The 22,069-nt window shown below is 42.3% G+C and overlaps 1 protein-coding gene across 3 annotated transcripts in view; it reads left to right on the top strand.

Annotated features, from left to right (window-relative positions):
* The first annotated feature begins 1,071 nt into the window (after nt 1–1,071).
* Nucleotides 1,072–22,069, top strand: part of foxp4 (forkhead box P4) — a 94,979-nt gene continuing 73,981 nt past the window's right edge. For all 3 annotated transcript variants that reach the window (XM_068314821.1, XM_068314820.1, XM_068314819.1), the window contains exon 1: nt 1,072–1,583. The gene's annotated coding sequence lies outside the window, so the exon portion shown is untranslated. The remainder of the gene's footprint in view (nt 1,584–22,069) is intronic.

Raw genomic sequence — 22,069 nt, 5'->3', positions numbered from 1 at the left:
TGGCAACGGTGGCAGAGAGGAGAACTCTGAACAAACTTCTGGACATCATGGACGATGTCAGCCATCCTCTGCACACTGTTGCCAACAACCAAAGAAGCCTGAGAAGCCTGAGCAGCCAGAGGCTGCGCCTCCCAACATGCAGGACCAACAGACTGAAGAACTATTTCATCCCCTGAGCCATCAAACTGCTTAACTCCTCACTGGGGGAGAAGAAGAAGAGGACTGACTGACACCCACAGTACTGCTGTTTTTTGCCACTATAAACACTTTATAGTTATCAAATAGCTTAGCATATACATTTATGCTTAATATGCTTATTTATTCCTTTTTTAGTTCCATATTTTATGGTGAGACCGCTTTTTATATCTTGAAAGGTGTCGGGTACTTTTTTTGTGTGCTTTTTGTGTGCTTACTGTGTGGTGTGCAGTGTAACAGAGATGACAATTTCCCTGGCGGAACCTCCTTAAGCGATTAATAAAATTATCTACCTACCTACCTACTTACCTACCTAATAAAGACCAATTTCATGCTTTTCAGATGCTTACAGATTACATGTAAATAAAAAATTACCTGTGTTTTTTATTCTCCATATGAAATAACTTATGGAATTTATTGTTTTAGAAACCATGAATGGATATTTGCTGGGAGGCTAGATATTTTTGTGATCCCGCGCTTGTTTCGAACTGTTTCTGAGCTCAAATTCTGTGCGAGCAAACATCTGTTCCTCTCTGCCTCCACAATAGCACAACTCAGCCTGGATGCAAAGGGAGGTCAAAAGATCAGCCCCCCCCCCCCACACACACACACACACGCACGCACGCATAACACACACACACACACACACACACACACACACACACACACACACACACACACACACACACATTATCCGGAGAGTGAGAGGGGCGGACAGAGACCTATCCTCTCAGAGGCTGCTGTTCTCCTATTGTGCGCCAGGGCTTTGCAAGGATAGGGCAGCGATGAAAACGCGCACTTGCTTTAGAGGCATTACGGTATCGCAACAAACTGTCCCTCACACACACACACACTCCACACTCGTGTACACACACACACAGAGCCTTGATGATTCAACCCCTGATTGCCAGCGAACCAGCAAGCAACAGACGGGATGCCAAAAAGTGAGGACCGGTGGAGAGGTTATCCGCGCTGAATAAGCCTCTTGAAGAAATATCGGAAGAGGCAGACGCAACAAAACAAGACGAGAAGCTGCGCTCTTTCTCCGCGGCAACTTGCGCACATTGGCAGAGTTTTAGCGGTAGTATTGTTCTGACTTCACTCCAGAGGGGCCACTCCGAGGAGAGAGGACGCACACAAAAGGGGAAAAGAAAGGACTAACGAGCACGCTTTGTCGTTTAAAGTAATGGTCCTGCGGTCTTAGATCCTAGATATCTCTGTCTCTCTCTCTCCTCTCTGTTTCTTTACTTTTTTCGTCCTGTCGGTTGGTGTCCCCCTTTTGTCGCCGCGACTGAGTGGACGCGCCGGGGCTTGAGGAGCAGAAGCGGCTGTCCACATGGTCCAACCACTGGCGTGAAAGTTGAATTCTTCAGAAAACAAGAGAACAGGTTGATGCATTATCTACACTTTTTCCTTTTTCCCCCCTCTCGTTTTTTCCCCCCCCAATCTTTCTCACTCTCTGCTTCACTGAAACTTTGTGAAACGCACATCAATCTAGCAAAAGTCTAAAAAAAAATTAAAAAAAAAAATCGAACAGCAGCTTTTAATCTCACATTAAATTACATCCCAGCCAGCCTTATAATATTAATGAGGCAGGTTATTATACGATTATAAAGCGGGACACGCGGAGTTTTCCTTCTGACTTAACCTCAGTCCATGTTTCACTTCAACTTCCACTCTTTTCCACCGGAGTGTTAAACTCTAAACGTGCCTTTTTAAAATTTATCTTTGAAGTGCTTCTTTGCATATATATTTTGTTTTCTTCAATCGAAAGAAAATCAAGGATGGAACAAGTTTCTGTTGATCGCTTCCCCACTTTGACGCGTGTCAACACCGGGAGTCAAAATGTAATTTATTTCCAGTTGTTTTTTATTTTTATTTTTAACGGCACGGGAAATTTATTTTAATTCTTAGAATTGAGCAAATCGTAGATTCGTGGTCAGAGAGGGCCGGTGCTTCCAGAAAAGTGTGATCGTGTGAAGTGTTCGCTCAGCAGACAACAGAAAGTTTTTTTTTGTTTCCCCCCCCCCCTCACAAATTAGGACTGACGGTCGGGAGTGGATTTAAATGGACTCAACAAACTTAACTTTGCGTCCCTGTTAATGAGTCTTGTTAAGGGACATGACAATAAACACGGACGCGGGTTATATGGTGATAATTTTACGCACCCGCCTGAAAGCATTATCATCTCGTTCTACCTGTTTGACTCAGTCGTGAAACACTGCCTTTCAATACTTAGTTGTTGTTGTTTTTTTTAAATTACCATTATTATATTGTTGTTTTTGCTTAATTAACCTGAGTCGCGTCTTTTAAAATTACCAACAGAAGCGCTGTAGACCTCGCTAAGGATAACAGAGAGCCTGGCTCAAGTTTTCTTGTGGACTTAGTCAATAGGTCAGGGAACAATAGCCTACTTTCTTTTCAAACGATTTTGACTTTTGAAATTGGACCCGCGTTGTGAGACCTCGCTGGTTTTTGATGTGATTTTCGCTAAAATCTTAATAGATTAAATTTTTTTTAAAAAAAACGACAGGGTTTTAAGCTGACTGTCTAAACAACAGGATGCAGGAGACTGCAGATTAGTTCAGGCTTAGTAAAAGTTTAATTCCACTTTTAACGGAGGATATTAAAACGGATCTAACTTATTAATGCTCGCCAAAAAAATATTTACGCACCATCATCTATCTGTATTTAGTCTCTTTACAGCTCATACGTTGGAGCTATTGCAGAAAAAAATTTAACATTATATACTTTTTATGGTATAAAAATAATCCAACATTCAGAGATTACTCAGGAAAAATTCTACATTTAGAAACAGAGGGAGTTGGAGTATGAAGCAGAAAACCATGTTTTACATTTCTTCATGCCGTCCTAACTCTCCTGACAAAAGGCCTGCACCACACATGAGAAATATTTAAATTCTTATAGAAAAATAATGAACGTATTAATAGAGCGATAATTTTAACAAATACTCTGAACAAATATTTTTAACAAGGTAAAAAAAACACCTCGCATTTAATTTGCATTAGTATTACTTCTGTAACATAAATTAACATTAAATACAGTGAAATATGAAACTAGTGTTGCACCTTTCGTAGAAACAATAAAATTAAATAAGTTTTAAAAAAAAATAGCAGAACTTCCTTTATCAATATCAAACATCAGTAAGATTTCCCGCCTGTCAGGTGGTCTCATGTTCCGCATGAATGAAAGGCTGCAGACAAAAACGGAAGAGACATGAAATGACAATTAAATGCTGTTAGTTGTCTGTCATCGAGAGAGAAGCGTGCAGGCGGTGTGCGTGCACGCCCTGACACGAGCATTATTGCCCTGTGATTGATGGGTGTCGGGGCATTTGGCATAATCAATTTTATTTACTGTGTCTTCTCTCTCCTGTTGTGTTTCCACCCCCCCTCCCGTCTAATGTGGTGGCATTTCCACGACTCGATGACACACTTTTAATTGCACTTTAATAGAAGATCCGGCGGGAATGAAAAAAAAAAAAACTCTTCATCACATTTTATGACCTTGTCACGTTTCTGGTGTCAGACAGGAAAGCAGGTATTTTGTGGGGGGGTGGGGTGGGGTATTCTCTGATGTGCTTCATATAGACAAAAAAAAATCATCTGCATGATTTAGATATTTAGTTTCATTAAAACGCTGCACATTAATGTACAGTAATATTCACACATGTTTAATTAATCAGAAAAAGTCAATTTTGAAATGGCTAATTTGTTACTTTTAATACAAGAGAAGATGAATATATTTTATTTGCATATCAGCATACCTGAATAAAAATAATTAGCGGTGTGAGCATCAATTAAACAATTGTGTGGTGGCAGCAACCGGCAATGCATGTCAGAAAATTAATTTTCATAGACATGTCAATTATATGGAATTTGTTTAAATGATTTCCCCGAATTGTGGGAATATAATTAACAGTATTCTGACTGATATTCTTTTATTTGTCAAATGATGACTTTTGTTGAATCTTTCTTGCGCTCTCTAGCTGTGAAGACTCAAAAAGCTGAAAATGTCTCTATTAAAAGAAAGATGTTTTTACAGTGAAGACATAATCTCAAACAAAATACAGAGAACTGCTCAGTTAACTTTTTTGTATTTTTATTTAAAAATGCATGTAATACTCAGGCGAGAGTGAACTAGAATGCAGGGACAGCAGCGATATCACAGATAGTAGAGATGTTTCTTTTCTTTATTTTTTACATTAATTTTATTCATTGCAAACAGCATAAACACACTGTAAAGTTGTCATATCTGTGCAGGGCTTTGACATCAGTGACAGACTGTTCATAAAAATATAATTGGAGATGATCAACATGAGAGAGAAGTTGTTTGGCTTAAAGATGGAGCACAGGAAGCCCGAGGTGTCCAAGACAGATTGACTGTCCCTGCATGTTCTCTGTCAGCGCTTGTGCATCCGTGTTTGTGTGTTGGCCTCAGTGTTGCAACCTTTTTTCATCTCACTTGCTTCCTCCTTTGCCTTTTTTCCCTCTCCTCTCCCCTCAGCTGTGTGTTTGCAATGATTTCTGTCATTAATGCAAAAGATGCTGATGTACTGCTGATTCCCATCAGTTTCACGCTGTTCTCGTCCACACGGTTGTTTTTCTGTTGTTTTGACTGACATATTTGCTTAAATGATGGTTTTAAGCTCGACCCTGCGTCCAGTGACTGTGTCGGTGTGTGAGACCATCTAGACAGGCAGTAATGGCTATGAATCTCGTGCGCTTTAAAGCCTCTTCAGCAGGATTAAAAGGCACCAATATGATTGTGTTAGTCCATAAACTCACTCAGGGAGTCCTTACCTCCAGCGTGAGCATGTGTGAATGTATGTGTGGAGCAGTGTATATATCTTAGTGCCGGAGTGTGCATTCAGTGGAGTGCCTTTTCTCTCAATTAACCTGTCCTGCATGAGTGAAAATGGACAGTATTTGAAGTTTTAAATGTCCTTTGCATTGATAGCATTGATGGTTTGCCTGTCTGTCTCTCCAACTCTGGCGCTCTCTTCATAATGCTATCCCAAACCCACAAGTCTGAGTGGGCTTTTGGCTCCAAAGTGAGGCTGAAGAGCACCAGCATTCGACTCTGCTGTACTCGTAGGGTTTGAACCGTTATAGATATTGATAGGTTTACTTCTATTGCAGCACTTTATGCTTTAACTGCTTAAAAGCAGAAATGGTTAAAATTTCAATATCATTTCGATGAGGTCTGAGGGTAAAAGAAATGCCCCAGTGCAGGAAGCGAACGCACATCTCTGTAGGATGGATTATTTCAAGTGTTGGTCCTGAAGCTGCCGTTACTGTAAGATGTGTGCACGTTTTAGCTGTAATATGTCTCGGGCTTTCAAATAGAGAAGATATTCAATTGTTTTCTAATGAAGAATATTTTAATGCATCATGTGAGTGATCGTAATTTGGAAGAAAAAAAAAATCTTTCTTTGTTACTTTAAAAAAGAGAAGAAATGAAAATCTACACATCTCCAGATTCTGTAAATTCTGAAAAACCATTCTAATAACTGTTACTTGTTACATCTTTAAAAATAAAAATGTAACCGCTAAACATATAAAATGAAGGTGTCGTTCTTCACTGGCAGGTAGCGAGTGGGGGGGGGTCGTGTGGAGCAGAAGTGATAGACTGCACAGCGAAGCTGCCGTCACATCGCTTTAGACTGAGGCCTGATTATACATGTGGTTCTAATTGAACCTGTTATTTAGAAAGGGTTGAGGGGTGAATAGTTGTGCATTTGTGTGCATGTGTCTGTCTGCCTGTGTGTATGTGGAATAAGTCCCCACACTTTTTTCTCAGATAAGAAATGTATTTCTGATGAGTGGAATGTGTCTTACGGGAAAGTTGTGGACTCCAGAGAACGGATGGATTAAGATGCTTCTTTTTTGGTTCAGTAAGGTGACTACATGTGTGTGAAAGAGAGAGAGAACAGTTGTTGTCTGCGTTGTTGCCTTGGTTTTTTTGTGTGTCTTTTTATGTGCTGACAGCAGTCCTCTTACCACAACTTGATTTTAAAAATTTACACTCACTCCTCTGCCTCAGTTCAAAATGGTTATCTTTTCGCCCGGCGCAGGGTCTGTGATTAACATGCCCACGCTGTTCAGATGAGTTTTCTGTGTGTGGTACAGAGGTGTTCCTCTATCACTGCAGCGCAGCGGCCCATTAACAGCTGATAGATTTGGGAAGAAGTGACCCAACAGCGCAGAACGGAAGAGATCTTTACCTACGGGCAAGGAGTGGGGAAAGGGGGGAGAGGAAGGGACAAAGAGGGAGAGATAGGACGTCTGAGTGGAAGGATGGTAGCGTGAGGGGTTTTAGGCGTAGAGCATTAGAGCTGAGGAAGCATGAGATCAGCTCCTCTCGAGTGTGTTTGGCACCTGAGGCCACGGCTGCAGCTGAGGGAGAGGGCCGTGGCCGCGGAGTCTGGGGGAATGAGAGCAGATCGTCAAGTCACAAATTTGAATTCTCAGACTAAAACGGAGAGTCGCGCGGGATCATGAGGTCATCGGATCAGCCAGGTGGAGCGCGCGACGTGGTCAGCGGAAGCAAAGGGGGGTGGGGGAAACCACCCAAACAGTGTTGTGTCTATGTGTGTGTGTGTGTGTGTGTGAAATGAAGAGAATGCCTGTTGTGTTCAAAAGGAGCATCTTCATGAAAAGCTTTCATCGGTCATTGTGTCCCCTGCTAACTCCGCATCGCTTCTGACAGCTGTATTTGTGTTATGGATTTTCCTTCACTTCGTCCCGTCTCCCTTTCCTTTTCCCCTGCCTCTCTCCCTCAGTAGTCGGCTCCCCTCCCCTCCATCGCCTCCACCCTATGACCTTTTGTAAGCACTTCATCAGAGAGCCGTTGGTGTTTTCTAAAGCGCCGCGACAAACTGACAGGGCAGCCGTCAATCGAGCAGAGGAACCGAGGGAGCAGATCAGTGGAAAAGCTTCGCTCAGAACAACAATGTGACTAAACTTTCTGCAGCTCTGCTTTAATGTGAATTGAAAAGGATGGCTGTGAAGGTTAAGTGACAGCTGTGAGGCGTGAGACGAGAGAACATTACAGATGCACACACACAGACGTGTGTGTGCACACATTTGGGTCATTTCATGAGCCATCCGAGGGTAGAGGTGCGTTCCTCGGCTCCTGAGCCCTTTTTTTTTTTTTGCCTGTGATGCCGCTCCGGAAACATTTCCCAAGTGGAGGAATGAATATGTTGGCATCACAGCACAGAAAAAGCACAAACCCAAACTGGTCTAACTGCAACTAGATCAAATTCGGATCAGCTTTACATCACACTCTCATGAGAGACCCTACTAAAAATGTGTTTTCTCCTTGCCCCACTCCTTGTCCTCTTTTAATTTTTAGCTGATTCTTGACTTTTTTTTTTGAACAGATCTAAACGTCTGATTTATTGCATTCTTCCTCTTTTTTTTTTTTTTTTACTTCTCTGAGTTGAATCAATTTTTTTTTTTTTACATTTTTCAACCAGGTCGATCTAAACGAGTGACATGTGATGATAAGAAATCAGTAAGACAGTATTTCCCCTTGTCCCTGTTCTTTTCTGTCTGGACGAGGAAGGTAATAACCATTTAAATGCATCTCATTATGTTTTCTAATCCGTAAAATATCTGGGATGTTGGCTAAGGCAGGCGAAAGTGAGGCGGGAGTGTTGCCATGCGCTGCTCTTTTATGGTATTAGTATTTATGGCATTAGTTCCGGGGGACACGGGATGCCTACTTAAGCTATTAGCATGTGAGGCGCCGTGGGATGATCCATCCCCTGACAGGACGAGCTGTTAACCAGTGTTAAACCAAACCACAAAAGGCCTCCTCTCACCGCTTGCGTCGGTCTGCCTCGTCATATCGCTCAAGTTGGGATGGAAAAGCGCTTGGAAATTTAGCCCCACAACTTCTGGAGGAATCGTATTAAGACATCTATTTTAAATGAATATATGAATATGATTTTGCCCTTAGTTTCCTGTGTGTTCTTGCTGTCTGTCTGTCTGTCTGTCCACTTTACTTCCGTCTTTGCTGCTATGGTTCAAAGATGCTGTACAGGCTTGATCCAGTGGGGCGCCGAGAGTGTGGAACTACGGTGTCTATAGCGCCCCTTTACTAAGGGGAGGGGGGAGGAGAGGGGGGAACCAGGCGGGTTCACTATCAGGAGTTGCTTATAGACAAGAGGGGATGTTGCTCTTCCTGTGTGGATGCTATTGTGTGTGTGCGTGTGTGCGTGTGCATGCATGTTCATGCGCAGGCGTGCATGCAACAACAATTAAGTGTCAATCACCAGGCGACCTCCACCTCTCTGCACCCCGGACAGAATTCCTCAGGTTTCAGGTTTTGTTTTTCAAACGGCTGTCGGAGGAGAGAAAAAGCAAACAGGTCGTCACTTTCTCAACTTGTGTTCATCCATTTTTCAGCTGCGCACAAACACGCACGCACACAATGACACACACACACACACACACCCCAGTGTGTGGTGGGCATTGTTGACCGAGAGACATCTGCCACTAGATTATACCCAGCTGTTATCTGCATAATTGTGTAATCCCCCTCCTCGCTCCTTCCCCCATTTACTCCCTCCGTCCTCCCTCTCTTACTCCCTTCTTGCCCCCTCGTCCCTTCTTCCTAAAGCAGGTGAGATGAAGAGCGATGAGTCTTCTCTCTGTGTGGCACTTCAGCGGGGTTTATGAGTGTGTATCTCTGTAGCCTCTGGTCGCTGATCATTGTCTGACATTTGTAGAAGGATTTTAGTCCATCCTAACCCCCCCTCCCCCCTCACAACACTTCTTCACCCTCCTCCCTCCTTCCTTTGGCTCTCTGGGAAATAAAAGTAGCCTAATCCTGCCAGATCAAGATTGTTGTCCACCACAGCTTTACCAGCCTGTGAATTAGAGCCAGCTCTCATGTTCCTGAGGAGAAAGAAAATGGAGAGAGAAAGAGAGTTGGGGAGAGAGAGGGAGTGTGTGTGTGTGTGTGTGTGTGTGTGTGTGTGTGTGTGTGTGTGTGTGTGTGTGTGTGTGTGTGTGTGTGTGTGCGTGTGTGTGTGTTACTGTGTTTCTGCTGTTGGCTGATGGCCTCTGAAGCAGTTTTAGCTGTTTGCTGGTAAAATTTTGTTGAGCGAAAGGAACGGAACGCAGGGAGACGGATGATAAAGTGATCCTGAAGAAGAAAAAGATGAGCTGGAAGAAAGAAAGTTTTGGATTCTTACAAGATTTTAAATTCTTAGGATTTCTTTTTTAAGCAAGGTCATTGTCAAATTACCCTTTAACAGGCTGCATATGATAGTATTTGAATAAAATTTTCTCTTTTCAGATTTCATTTCAATTCAAAAAGTTTTTTTTCCACCCTTTGTTTTAATGTAGTTTTTTCAACTTCAACACATTTCAAGTTTTAAAATTAGGGGGGAAAAAAAAACTATTTTTCCTTTTAAAATGATTAATTAAAATGTTTAATTATTGGATTAAAAGAGAAAAACATGATTGAAATGTGCTGCTGTCACATTCTCACTGTGCCACTGTATCTACAAAGGCACAATGCATTCTGGTTCCCGCCACAGACAATTCTGGTCGACTTAGAAAAAGACGTATAAACTAAAAAAAAAGCAAAAAAAAAAAACAACCCACACTCAATTTTGTCAGACGGGTTTTTGCTTAATTTTTTTTTCAATTCTAATAAAAAATCTTTGCTGTCCACTAATGATGCTGGACACAAAGCATGTTGCCAGCCGGCTGCCAATGCTTCGGTCTGTGGTTGGTTCTGTGACGGCGGTCTGATCGCCATCAACTCGACACAGTTTCCTGATCCTCACCTCTGTTCTGTTGTACGAACGCTCGTCCATCTCCCTCTCCTCTTCCTCTCCTCTGTCATGCCTGTTGTCTCTAATTATCACAACCCCGTGTTCCGTCAAGCCTCTTCATCACGTCCGTGCTACCGTCGGAGTTTACCTCCAACACCCCTTCACCCCCCCCCTCTTCATGCCCATTTCCACTGGAATAATTTATTCTATATGACAAAAAAAACAACTCAATACAAGGTCAATCAGGTTTTTGTGAAGCTGCTTTTTGTGTTAAAATATCTTTTATTTTCAAGCATGAAAACACCATTGAAACATTCACAAGGAGATTTTTTTTCTTTCCTTTAAATCTATGTGTTGAAATTAAATATGTTCCTTGATTTAAGACATTTCCACATAAGAGAGATGCGTAGCTATTGCTGCCATGCATCTTCTTGACATTTCTGTTCTGTGAACGTTGTGTGAGCGTTTACTTTTTTCATTACATTCAGTTTGAGAAAAATGTATTGAATTATGTTGATAGTTTTTTGTGTGTGTGTGTGTGTGTGTGTGTGTGTGTGTGTGTGTGTGTGTGTGTGTGTGTGTGTGTGTGTGTGTGTGTGTGTGTGTGTGTGTGTGTGTGTGTGTGTGTGTGTGTGTGTGTGTGTGTGTGTGTGATTGTGGTGAAATGTGAATGCAGTGTTTTTCTCAGTACATCTCCGTGTCCTCGGACGAAAGTCATTGTGCCGCACGGGGAATGAAAATGCACTGTTAAACAGATTTCTGCTTATTTTCTCCTCATTATTTCCAGTATGAGACTTTCTTTTGAACTATTTACAATCACCAAGTAATGGAGAGAGCAGGAAAATTTCTTCAGCAACTCAGGACATTTGATATCAGGTTGAGACGTGGTCAGTGGGTTTATCGGATTAAGAGATACCGCAACGCCCGTTTACCCAGCGAAAGTCGGGCCTGTTGTACCCGACTCGTAACGCCGATCTGCAACATGTGCTGCTGCAGGTTTCCATTGTCTAAAGGTCAGTCAGGAACAGAAAGTTTGGCCTTGGAAAGCAGTCGGTATAAACAAGGGAGGGGACGGAGGTAGAAATGAAGGGCTAAAGTACAAAAAAAAAGAGGTTAGGAGGGAGGGTGAGTGGCAGCGAAACCCTGGCATGCTTCATGGTGTCAGGCAGGCGTTCGGCTTCTGGGGGCTTTGTGAAAAGTTTGTCTGTGAAACTTTTGCTGAAGGCTGGGTTTGGTTTGAGCGGGCTCCCTCAGGGGTTTGCTCGGAGAGTGGGTGGAGGGAGCTGGGGGGGGGGGGGTGAGGGGTGGGGTAGGTAGGGAAGTGAGAAAGCAAAGAGGAGGAAAAGGGAGCAGAGTACAGAAAGCAGGCGCGCCGTCACAGTTGTTCGTTGTAACTGCCCGCAGGCCTTCGCTCGTTGATCTAAGAAACACAACTCTTGGCTTGCGCTCCTCCTTATCCCTCCTACTTTCTTCTCTCCACCCTTTTTCTCTCTCTCCTCTCTTTCCCTCCATCCTCCTCCCCGTCGCTCTACCACTCCGTCTGCATCTCTCATAGATTTGACAGCTCTGCACTCTGATTCGAGCGCCGGTTATTAACATAAGTCTGCATTAGTGGAACAGTGACCAGGCTGGTAATGAGGATGGGGGGGGTGGGCAGTGCTGTGTAGTCACTTGTTTGACCTCCAGTGGTGGGGTCAAGTTCATCCCAAGGAGGTGTAATTCTCTCCCCCGCTGCCCAAACATATGACTACACCCTCAGGGGGGAGGATATGTGTTGGGCTCTTCATCCCAAATGTGGAACTTTCATCCCCTCTTCTGCTCTGTTCTTCCTCTCCCTCGTCCCCTCTCTTCCCACAGGGTTAATGGAAGGGGCAATTGATAGTTCTGTGTGGTAATTGTATCTTTGAGAATTCTCTTTCTCCTATGGAGAAAGATGAGGGCGACTGTGCCAAAGATAGAACGATGCGCAGCGGAGAAAGAGAGAAACACAGGGAGAGAGAAAGAGAATAAAAAGCCCCCCCACACACCTCCACTGTCCATGCGTCTGGGGGCGTTTGATTGGTAAATGAAGAAGCGTGCTGATTGGCTTACGTCAAATTAATATTTCTGCGTAACTTTACTAGTTGGGCTATAATAATCCTTCAATTCATTATCCAATCAGAGCGACTCACCATACGGCTCTGTATCCTCACTGATTCTTCTTTTAATTTTCCCTTTGAACCCCCCCCCCCACACCCGCCTCCTGCTCCAATCCTTCCATACCTCCCCAAGGAGCCAGGGATGGACAGATGAGTGGAGCACGCTGTATCTATTCGGTTCTGCTCCGCTGCTCGCTCAAGCAGAGAGAGACAAACTTATATTTCACTGATGTCAGTGTTGAATGGACTCTCTGCCTCCCTCTCTCCTTCAAGAGGGGCTTTTCTTTCCCAGGGGGAGAGCTTTATAATTAGTCTTCTCCCAGAAATAGAAAACTAGTTTTCTGAGGCGAAGTCACCCTCTGATGTGTGGAGTTTAAACCTGCAAATATGAACTGACACAGACTAATATCTATTATATTCGTACATTATATATGTCAGGAGGGACACATTTTTTTTGTCACGTGCTTTTAGTTATAGTATCGGAAATTCAAAATTTGTCTATTTCCTCAAAATGTAATTATTTTCATGGGAATGGCTTTTGCGCAGACATTTTATTTCTGGTAAAAATAACAAGTCTGGTTTTAGCTCCTGCCTCAATTGTTTTGTCTCAACTCAGGCCACCCCAAGGCCGTCACCCAGGCAACGTTTGCATGGCCGCTTGTCTCGTCTTTTTAAATGTTTTATTATTATTCAATTTTCCTTATTGTGTCATCAAATATTTCACCATTTTAGTTTTTAAGGCTCACATTTTGGAATTTTTTTTTTTTCCACCATCAGTTCTGTTTTTTTCTGACATTTCCCACCTCTTGCCCCCTTCCTCCTCCGCCCCCCCCCTGTCCCCTCCCTCTCCTCTCCACTCTGCTTCCCCTCGACGCTCTTCTTTTCTCTTCCCTCTTCCCCTCCCCTCTCCTTTCGCTTTCTCTGTCTGTTAATGAGAATGTGTTAACGAGAAAGAAAAATCTATTGGGTATAGCACAATTTATCAGAAAGGCAGAGGTTTGGAAGGGAAAAGAGGCAGCAGGCCCTTCAAAGAAGTCCTATTCTTGTGGTTGTGAATGTTTGATGAGACAGTGAAAAGTTCCCCCTCTAACGTCATGGTGTCTGAACAGAGGAGAACAGAACCGTTCTAATCATGCCGCACAGAAAAAAATTACTTCCAACCCGATTTAATTAACTGATAAGAAACGGCTTCAAATTAATTTTTCAAGGATGTAAGATTTTGATTAAGAAACTCCTAAAAGAAATAGACGAATAATCAATTTTTTAATCAACTTACTCAAATGGTAACTGGTTAATATGATAATTCTAGCAATTAGGGCAAATATTGTCGAGCAGCAGTTTCTATGCATTCTGTTAAAGGAATTATAATATCTTTACATCTAATTATCATGGTTATTTAATTTTTTTTTCTTTTTTTTTTTACAGCTACCTCTCAATTTTACCATTCAGTTTTTTTCATCTGCCATTATAAGGATAATGAAATGAGGATTTGAAACTGTAATAAGATGAAACTTTTATAAGGACCAACCTGAATACGGCATTCATGCACCGTGATTGGATAGATATTTTGGAAGAAGGTAAAGAGGAGCCATCCAGAATGGCATTATGGATCTTTAGATGTATGATTCTTTCATTTGATCAGCACATCAGTGCAGCCAATAGCTGCGGCGGTTTTCTTCGTACGCTTCCTCTTGTATTCATAAGCGGCTATGAATGCACTCACCATTTCTAATCCGCAAAGTTTCAAATCATCTTTTCAGTTTGAAAGGGGGGTGTGGGGGGTGGGGGATCAGATCCTGCTTTGATTAAAGGATTTGGCTGCTCACCTTCTAGTGACCATAAAATGTGTATGTACACGCAAGTGTGTGTGTGTGTGTGTGTGTGCGTGTGTGTGTGTGTGTGTTTCCTTAATTGGACAGGTATTGTAACAGAGGTAAAGAGGACCAATTGAACAGAGAAGTGTGTGTGTGTGTGGGTGGGGGGTGCAGAAAAAGAGCTGGCAGGGGGTGGTGGGTTTTAGGAGAGCAGCGGTTCCTTACTTCAAAGAGGGCTTTACAGGCTGGACAAATGCTTACCGCTCACATACCACTGCCAAACCACACACTCCACGCTCACATACAGTGGCTTTTTTTTTTTTTTTTTAAACCTCTGATGAGATGAATATCCATCCCCACTCATACTTCCTCCATTCAGCCTCTGGTCTATCCCTTTGCTCCCCAGACAGTGAACATCAGTGGAGTCGTGCATTCAGAGGGAAATATTGACAAACCGTTTGGTAGAAATGGAACGGTTCCTTTAATTATATGCTGCTCTCATGATGAATGATCTATCTATCTGGCTACTTCTCACACGCACACACACACACACACACGCACACGCACACACGCATGAATGCTGATCAGCTTGAATAGGTATTAGGGGGGGGGGCTCCTGTACATTTTCAATTAGCAAAACTTGGCATTTGTTGTTGTTTATCCCCCCCCCCTGTCCTCGCTGTGAATTAATGGTTTTGATATGCTAATTAGCGGGTAATTTAATTTCAAAAGGCCTCAATTAACAGCAGCGTTGTGGACACGAGGAAGTTAAGCAGCGTAATCTAATTTGCATTAGTAACGAACGGGGAGTAATTATTCTGTAATTAACCACTTCAGACAGCACTTGTGTTTACTTTCCTAATGAAGTGGAGGGGCTTTTTATTTTACAGAGAAGCCAGCTTGCACACGTGTGTCTGTGTGCGTGTGTGTGTGTGTGTGTGTGTGTGACTCAGGCTTTGGCGGGTGGCACCAGAGGAGAGAGTGGCATATGGCTTACAGTTTGGCTCCAGTTACACACACTGGCACAAAGTCACACACAAACCCGGCTAATTAATGTGATTGGTTCAGGCACTCAGCAGTTTTTAATCCATTGAAACATCTCTGTGAGCTCACTTACACATTGCCACGAGGGATTGATTTTTTTTTTTTTTTTTGCATTTGAGGGGTTTTATCTCAATAGTATTTCTCCTGGTGTTTTTTGTGTGTGTGTGTGTGTGTGTGTGTGTATGTGTGTGTTGCAATCGCTTGCAATATTTTTATATTTCCTTTTTAAAAAAATTTTTTTTTCTATATCCAGGCACTTGTTCGAGTCTTTTCCAAATTCCTTTTTTTTTTTTTTTTTTTAATGTCATGGAGAGCATAAACTGTTGTGTTAGAGTGATGCCGTTACAAACCGCGGTTGCCAGCTGACCTAATGCAGAGTTAATTTCTGGGATACGGTTGCCTGTGTTGACAATTTAGCAAAACAGAAAAAGAGAGACAGATAGTTTGATAGATGGATAAACAGTCAACCTCATTCCACGCCCTGTTTTATTCCTTTAATTGCTATCATTTCATGTCATCTGGGGAATACATCCTTTAGAACAGAGTGGGCATTTGAAAAATAAGTTTTGGGTTTTTTTTTGTTTCCCCAAAACTTTTCCATTCAGTTGTGACAAAAAAACGAGTTGAAAACAACAGGCTTCCTTCTGAACTTTTTTTTTGATAAGGGAGACAGGGTGGGAGGGTTGCAGGGCAGCAGTGTTGCAGGATTTGGGGGGTGGGTGGGGGGGGCAAGCAGCTGCCCTATTAGCCCAAATCTGTTGTTCAGAGGAGGCGGGAGGAGGGTGGAGCAACACCACTGAATTTCCACAAAGGAAAGCTCACGCTGATGTTTTTTTTTTTTTCTGTACTTTCTCTGCAGAGAATGTTACATTCTCAGTTTATCCCACCAACGAATGTACGCTTAAAACGCTTTCCACCAATCGTGAGGTAGATCTTGCACCTATAATCCAGTGCTAGGGACAGAAAAGACCATGGGGAACCTATTAACTGACAGCCACGCTGACGTGAAGCCTTTTTTCTGAAGACTTTTCCCCAACTTTCCCTGGGAATAATAAGAGAGGTCAGAAAGTTGGGTGACTTCCTGCTGTAAAAGACAGGGTCAGAAGGCTGGTTGGCAGAAGCAGTCAGCAGTCAGCGGACATGGGGTTGGAACACATGCACACACACACACACAGACACACGCATACACACATACACATTCGCAATTGACAGCAACCCATAGTGTATAACTTGTGTGATTTACACAAACCAAGAGCAGAGGCTGGAAAGAATTCAATAAATATAGCAACTGAAGGTGCGACAGTGATTATGAGACTGTTTCCAACACTGACCTCCAGTCATACACACACACACTCACAGATTTATAGGCGCAAACATGCACTAATGCGCACACACACACACACACACACACACACACACACACACACACACACACACACACACACACACACACACACACACACACACACACACACTCACACACACTCACTCACATATACACATGAATAAATTGGCAACTGATTTACAAATGAGCTGACCTGTGTGTTGGCCTTGCTCTCAGATAGGCTCACACCCCCACCAGGATGCATAAATCACAATGGACATGCATATGCATGAGCATCTGAGGAGGTGGGATAAGTGTATGTTTGTATGTGTGTGCGTGCGTGTGTGTGTGTGTGTGTGTGTGTGTGTGTGTGTGTGTGTGTGTGTGTGTGTGTACAGGGAGAGAGCACCAGCCAGCAGCAGGGTTCGTATCGATCATTGAAGCTTAGTTAAGTGCCTTTTATTTCATTGAGTTAAAGTTAAGGAGCGTGGACGGGCCCTCAGTGTTCGCTGCTTTTGAATGGAGAGAAAGCAAGAAAGACAGGAAGAGAAAGAACTCCTTAACTGTTCTTTTTTCACTTCTTTTTAGTGGCATCCAGGGAGAGCACATCACATTAATGGAACTTAGATGACGTTTCATGTCTCTTTTCTCTGTGGTGTTGGACCTTTGCCTGATGTGTGTATGTATGATGTGAGCCGCTTTAACCTCCCTTGTTTTATGGACTTATACATGGCTTTGGATCTCACTGCTGCTAGATTAATTTACACACCACTCACACAGGCTTGCCAAATCTCCTTCCCTTTTTCTCTCTCTCTATCGTTCTCTTTCTCTCTCCCTCTCTCTATCTGTCTTTCTCTCTCTCTCTTTCCCTTTCTCTGAGGACAGAACAGAAATTGCCTGCTGAGGTAAATAAATTACTTCCATCGATTGCTGCAGTTGAAGAGTGACTTTATCACAATCTGACTTGTCCAGTTACAGATCAGCTTGTGACAGCAAGTGTGTGTGAGTGTTTTTTTTTTTTTAATAATGTGCCACTGTGTCTACAGTGTGTGGGTGCATGTGTACGACTTCGTTTACATGTGTTTGTGTGTGCGGGTGGTAGAAATCCTTGTAAAATCTACCTGATGGGTATCTAAATATATTTTAATAAAAGCTATTGCTGGAGTTGTGTGTGCGTGTCTCTGTGTGTGTGTGTGTGTGTATGTGTGTGTATGTGTGTGTGTGTGTGTGTGTGTGTGTGTGTGTGTGTGTGTGTGTTAGAGGTCTAATTGAAACAGGACGCTATGCGCATATTGAAGCGCAGATGAATTCAGTAAGTTTTATGAGACTGGGATCTTGCGACCCACCTTATGTCCAGATGGTTTGATTGAGTTTATCTCAGTCTTGTTATTCTTCTGCAATTTTTCACCAACTTCTGGAGCTGCAGATAGATAACTCCTTATTGGAGCTCAGAACGATACATACCTTTGATTGGATGTGCTTTATCTCTGTCATATGCACGTGAAATCTATAGGCGCACCCTCACTCTCATGCACCAGACATCTCTTCATGGAAAAAGGTTAAAAGTTCACACACACACACAAAAAAAAAAAGGTCCAAGAGCAGCGGGTATGTGTATTTGTGTGTGTGTGTGTGTGTGTGTGTGTGTGTGTGTGTCTGTGTGTGTGTGTGTGTGTGTGTGTGCAGCAGTCTGGGACACATGCTGTTTTAATAGACATTGTGCTGACGTTACTGCAGAGGCCAAGAAGCCACTGTTAAAAAGAAAGGATTTGGAAAAAGAGCGAGAAAAGGCCTCATCTGTTTGCATTAAACAGTGGAAGAATTGACCAGTGAAGGAGCAAATGAGCAGCAGACAGCTGAAAGATATCTGCTTTTCTGGCTTTACCGCTTCCTTCAACTTTTCTTACCTCACTCCCTTCATTTTGCTCAGCCGAGATCATTCAGTGTTCTTCCCACTTTCATTAGCATTATTTTACTCATTTGAGTGTTATTCCTGATTGAAGTAATGTTGTAGTTTTTGCCTCTTTTAATAGAAGCATTGTTCTGTTAGAAGAAACTGGGGTAAGAATCTACTGGAAAGAAAGACAAATTAAAAAATGGAGAATTGTAAGGCAGGCATTTCTCCCTTTTTTAACACTTTTACAGTAGAACACCTGACTTTTTCTGACCAGTTTGTCTGTCATCTACAATACCAGGTTCTTTTCTTCATCAGATGCTCCTGATTTCAGAATTAATTAGACAGAGCTGTGGCATCAGGGTTGGGATTTTGGGTTTGTTCACTAGCTATTTTCGTAGCTAATTACTGAGGGGGAGAGTGTTAATTGGAATTCTCTTAGATAATGTGAACTCCTCATCCCCTTTTCTCCCCCGCCTCCACTAGAATTTAATAGAAAACCACAGCATTTAATAGACCTCTCCACTCTCTCGGCATCTTTTAGTACGATCGTTTTATTTTTTGTTTATTTTCATATTTATTCCAGCTTTTCAGCTAATGACTTTTGGGGGAAGGAGATCCTTGTGCTCCCGTTGAAGCTCCTTATTGATAGTTCAGACTCACTCTGAGGTGTGAGCTGTACACTGAGGATGTGACATACTGTAATCCTCTCAGAAATCATTAGGATATTGATTCCTTTTTCCTCCCTGATTAGCAGGATGTTAGATTTCACAGAAAAGAAAATTACCAAGATGAAATGCTCAGCAACAAACACGGAGAAATAAGCACAGGACAAGGGTTACATCTTAGATTAAAACACAAGAGCCGCAGGTCTCCTCATGAAGGCACGACTAATGCTCACCGCATTTCAATTCTGTGAAAAATAAGCTGTGGAAAATATAATTTGATCATCTTAAGGGCTTTTATGTTTAATTCTTGTTGCACTGATAATGAACAATACTGGCCTAACCTGCATTTTTACTTTGCGTAGCCTGGAGCCCTAGAATGCTAATTTCACGTTGCAAGTAAGAAAGGGCATAAAAACGAGGAGAAAAAAAAGGGATTTTAATTTTAAAGAATGTTTGAAATGAAACAATAGTTGCATTTGGATGTTGTTATAATTGGAACAAATGGCTGACTAGATAAACAGACTTTGGTCGCTGGCGCAGGAGCGCACACTTGGGGGTCTTTTTATATCCGTGCTCTGTTTAAAAATTAAACTCCTAACCAGCGTAAAGCAGAGATGGAACAAAATTAATATACAGCGAGAGAAGACTAATCAGAGATATGTGGTTTCTTTGTAATTCCCCTGTCATTCTAAACTGTGACAAAAACATTATTTAACATCTTTACCTCAGCTCCAGCTCCTCAGAAAGGCTCGGCACACACAAAGAAGACCTTATGCTATTTTAATATCACTGCTTGTATATTTTAATCCATGACAGTACTTGAAACATATTTCCATCCCCTATTTCAAATTATGGATGTGAAATTATATTAAGGCAAGAGTGTGCAGGCATGAAGCAGGGATTTTAAATGGACATATGAATGCAGGCTTGAATCCTAACCTATTAAGTACTTTGGTTATTATTTCTGAAAGTGGTGAGTGATAATTAGTTTGGTAGAAATCCTATAGCAGGGTGAAGGTATGGGTCTCAATAGTTGAGTCAAATTAATTTCTTCTGTCACCTTGATCATATGTTCCTCTTAATGGGTTTAATTTATTTCATGGTGATTATCTTCTTTTAAGCACTTGACTGCAATGCACATATTCACGTCAAAAACCACTTCTGCACATGTGAATGGTGCATTCATAACTAAATATGATAGAATTGCACGGCATCATTACCGCTAGGCTCCTGAGTATGTGTGATCTGAGAGATGGCACTGTGCCGTTTTCCCAGGGGTCCCTGCTGCTGCGGCCCAGCTGTCATGTGATCCGTGTGTCTGGCTTAAATCTCTGTTTTTGTCAGGAGTCATTCCAAGTCCTTTTAGCCCTAAAACTTAACAATCATTCCTGATGTTAAATCCATCAAGAACCTCCATGCGCCATGAGGTTGCTTTAATAATCTCTTGTGTGTGTGTATGTGTGTATCTGTATGTGTGTGCCTGTTCTGAGTTTAGAGTGGACCATGGGAATGTGGAATACCTGAGAGGATTACAGTGATCCCACTCAGGACACTCTGTGTGGGACAATATTAAAATACAATATTCTTAAAAAATACCTCAGCCATCATCAAAAAGAACACACATCACGAGTGTGTACATTTCCAGATACCTCAATGTATTCTGATTTTATGTGTGTGTGTCTGTGTGTGCGTGTGTGTGTGTGCGTGTGTGTTTGAGCATCAGTGGAAATTGTCGAATATTGTGTGTGGGGCTCTGAGTGCGTAAGAGTGGTTGTCAGCTGGTGAGGAGTAAAGACACGCCGTGCAGTAAAGCTGAAGCACAAAGTCTCGGTTTTCACTTCAGCGGCTGCAGTAAGGGAAGCTTCATGGGACAAAAGTCAGCTGTGGTCTGCCAATTAGTGCAGCAGATGTCAGTTATTGTTGGACTAGCATTGTGGTAATAAATGCAACTGGACAACATTTAGGAGTGTGTGTATGTGTATGTGTGTGTGTGTGTGTGAGCGAAATGGCTGTGATGTATTTGAAACTATTTTGTTTTGGGGTCTTGCTCCTTTCTTTATTACACTCCTGGCACCTGCAGTGTTTTTCTGAATTTTGTCTCCCCCGTTCTTTCTTTCTTCCTGTGTAGTTTTTCAGCATTTTGGAAATGTAAACACTTTTAAAATACATCCAGATGTTACCAGCTGTGCTCTACCACTACAAACACTGGGCAGGGAGCGAGTGTGCGCTCCTCAAAGACTCCCTTCTCAGCTATTCACTGTCAGGCAGAAAAAAAAATGATTGCCCAATTTTGTCGTATATTTCTGCTTCTTTGTCTCAGTGAGCAGGTTTTCAAATACGAGTATGTGTGTTGAATATCACTCTTGTGAATGTTACAAAAGCTGCTGCAGTCTAGCCCTGGTAATGTTAAAGCTACTATTAAATGCGGAAAAGTCAGAACTGATGCAATGTGACAGGGATTTCATAAAAACATTGACCTTGTAGTTGCCCCATTATTTGTCAGTTAGTCTCTTCCTTTCTCTCTTTCTCTCTCTCTCACACACACACACACACACACACACACACACACACATACACACACACACACACACACACACACACACACACACACACACACACACACACACACACACACACACACACACACACAAACATACTCACATATGTTGGTTGGTTTCATTTCCTAATATCATGACAACCACATTACCTTTCTTTAACTTCTAAAATAGTATGACAATATTATAATCCTTTCTTTAGCAAAGCATGCCCTTCCAGATGAACACGTTTAAATTCACACTGTTTTAGATGTCCCAAACTGTACGAGTGTGTGTTTGTGTTTGCGCCATGGCCACAATGGAATCTTGCTCCGTGGGGAGTAATTACAGAAGAGGTTTACTGGCCATTTTCTCTCATTATTGTGAATATGGAGATAAAAGTCGGAGCCTGCATAAATATGCCCATCTACACATTTGCTCACACAAAAGTCCACCATGGAGGCTGTATGCGAGTCAGAAATCCGTCATGTAGCCTGATGCTGAGGATGATGGGATGACTTTAGTTCGGGCAACACGTAGGCGGTACACTTCTTTTTTTTTTTGCCACAAATCTATTTCAGCTCCTGCCACTCTGTATACATACACATTGTGTGTTTGTGTGTGTTTCTGCTATACGACAG

Source organism: Antennarius striatus, chromosome 5 (genome assembly GCF_040054535.1).
Source record: "Antennarius striatus isolate MH-2024 chromosome 5, ASM4005453v1, whole genome shotgun sequence".
In the NCBI taxonomy this organism is placed as follows: domain Eukaryota; kingdom Metazoa; phylum Chordata; class Actinopteri; order Lophiiformes; family Antennariidae; genus Antennarius; species Antennarius striatus.
Note: the sequence above shows the minus strand (reverse complement) of the source record. Positions and strands in the feature narration are given on the sequence as shown.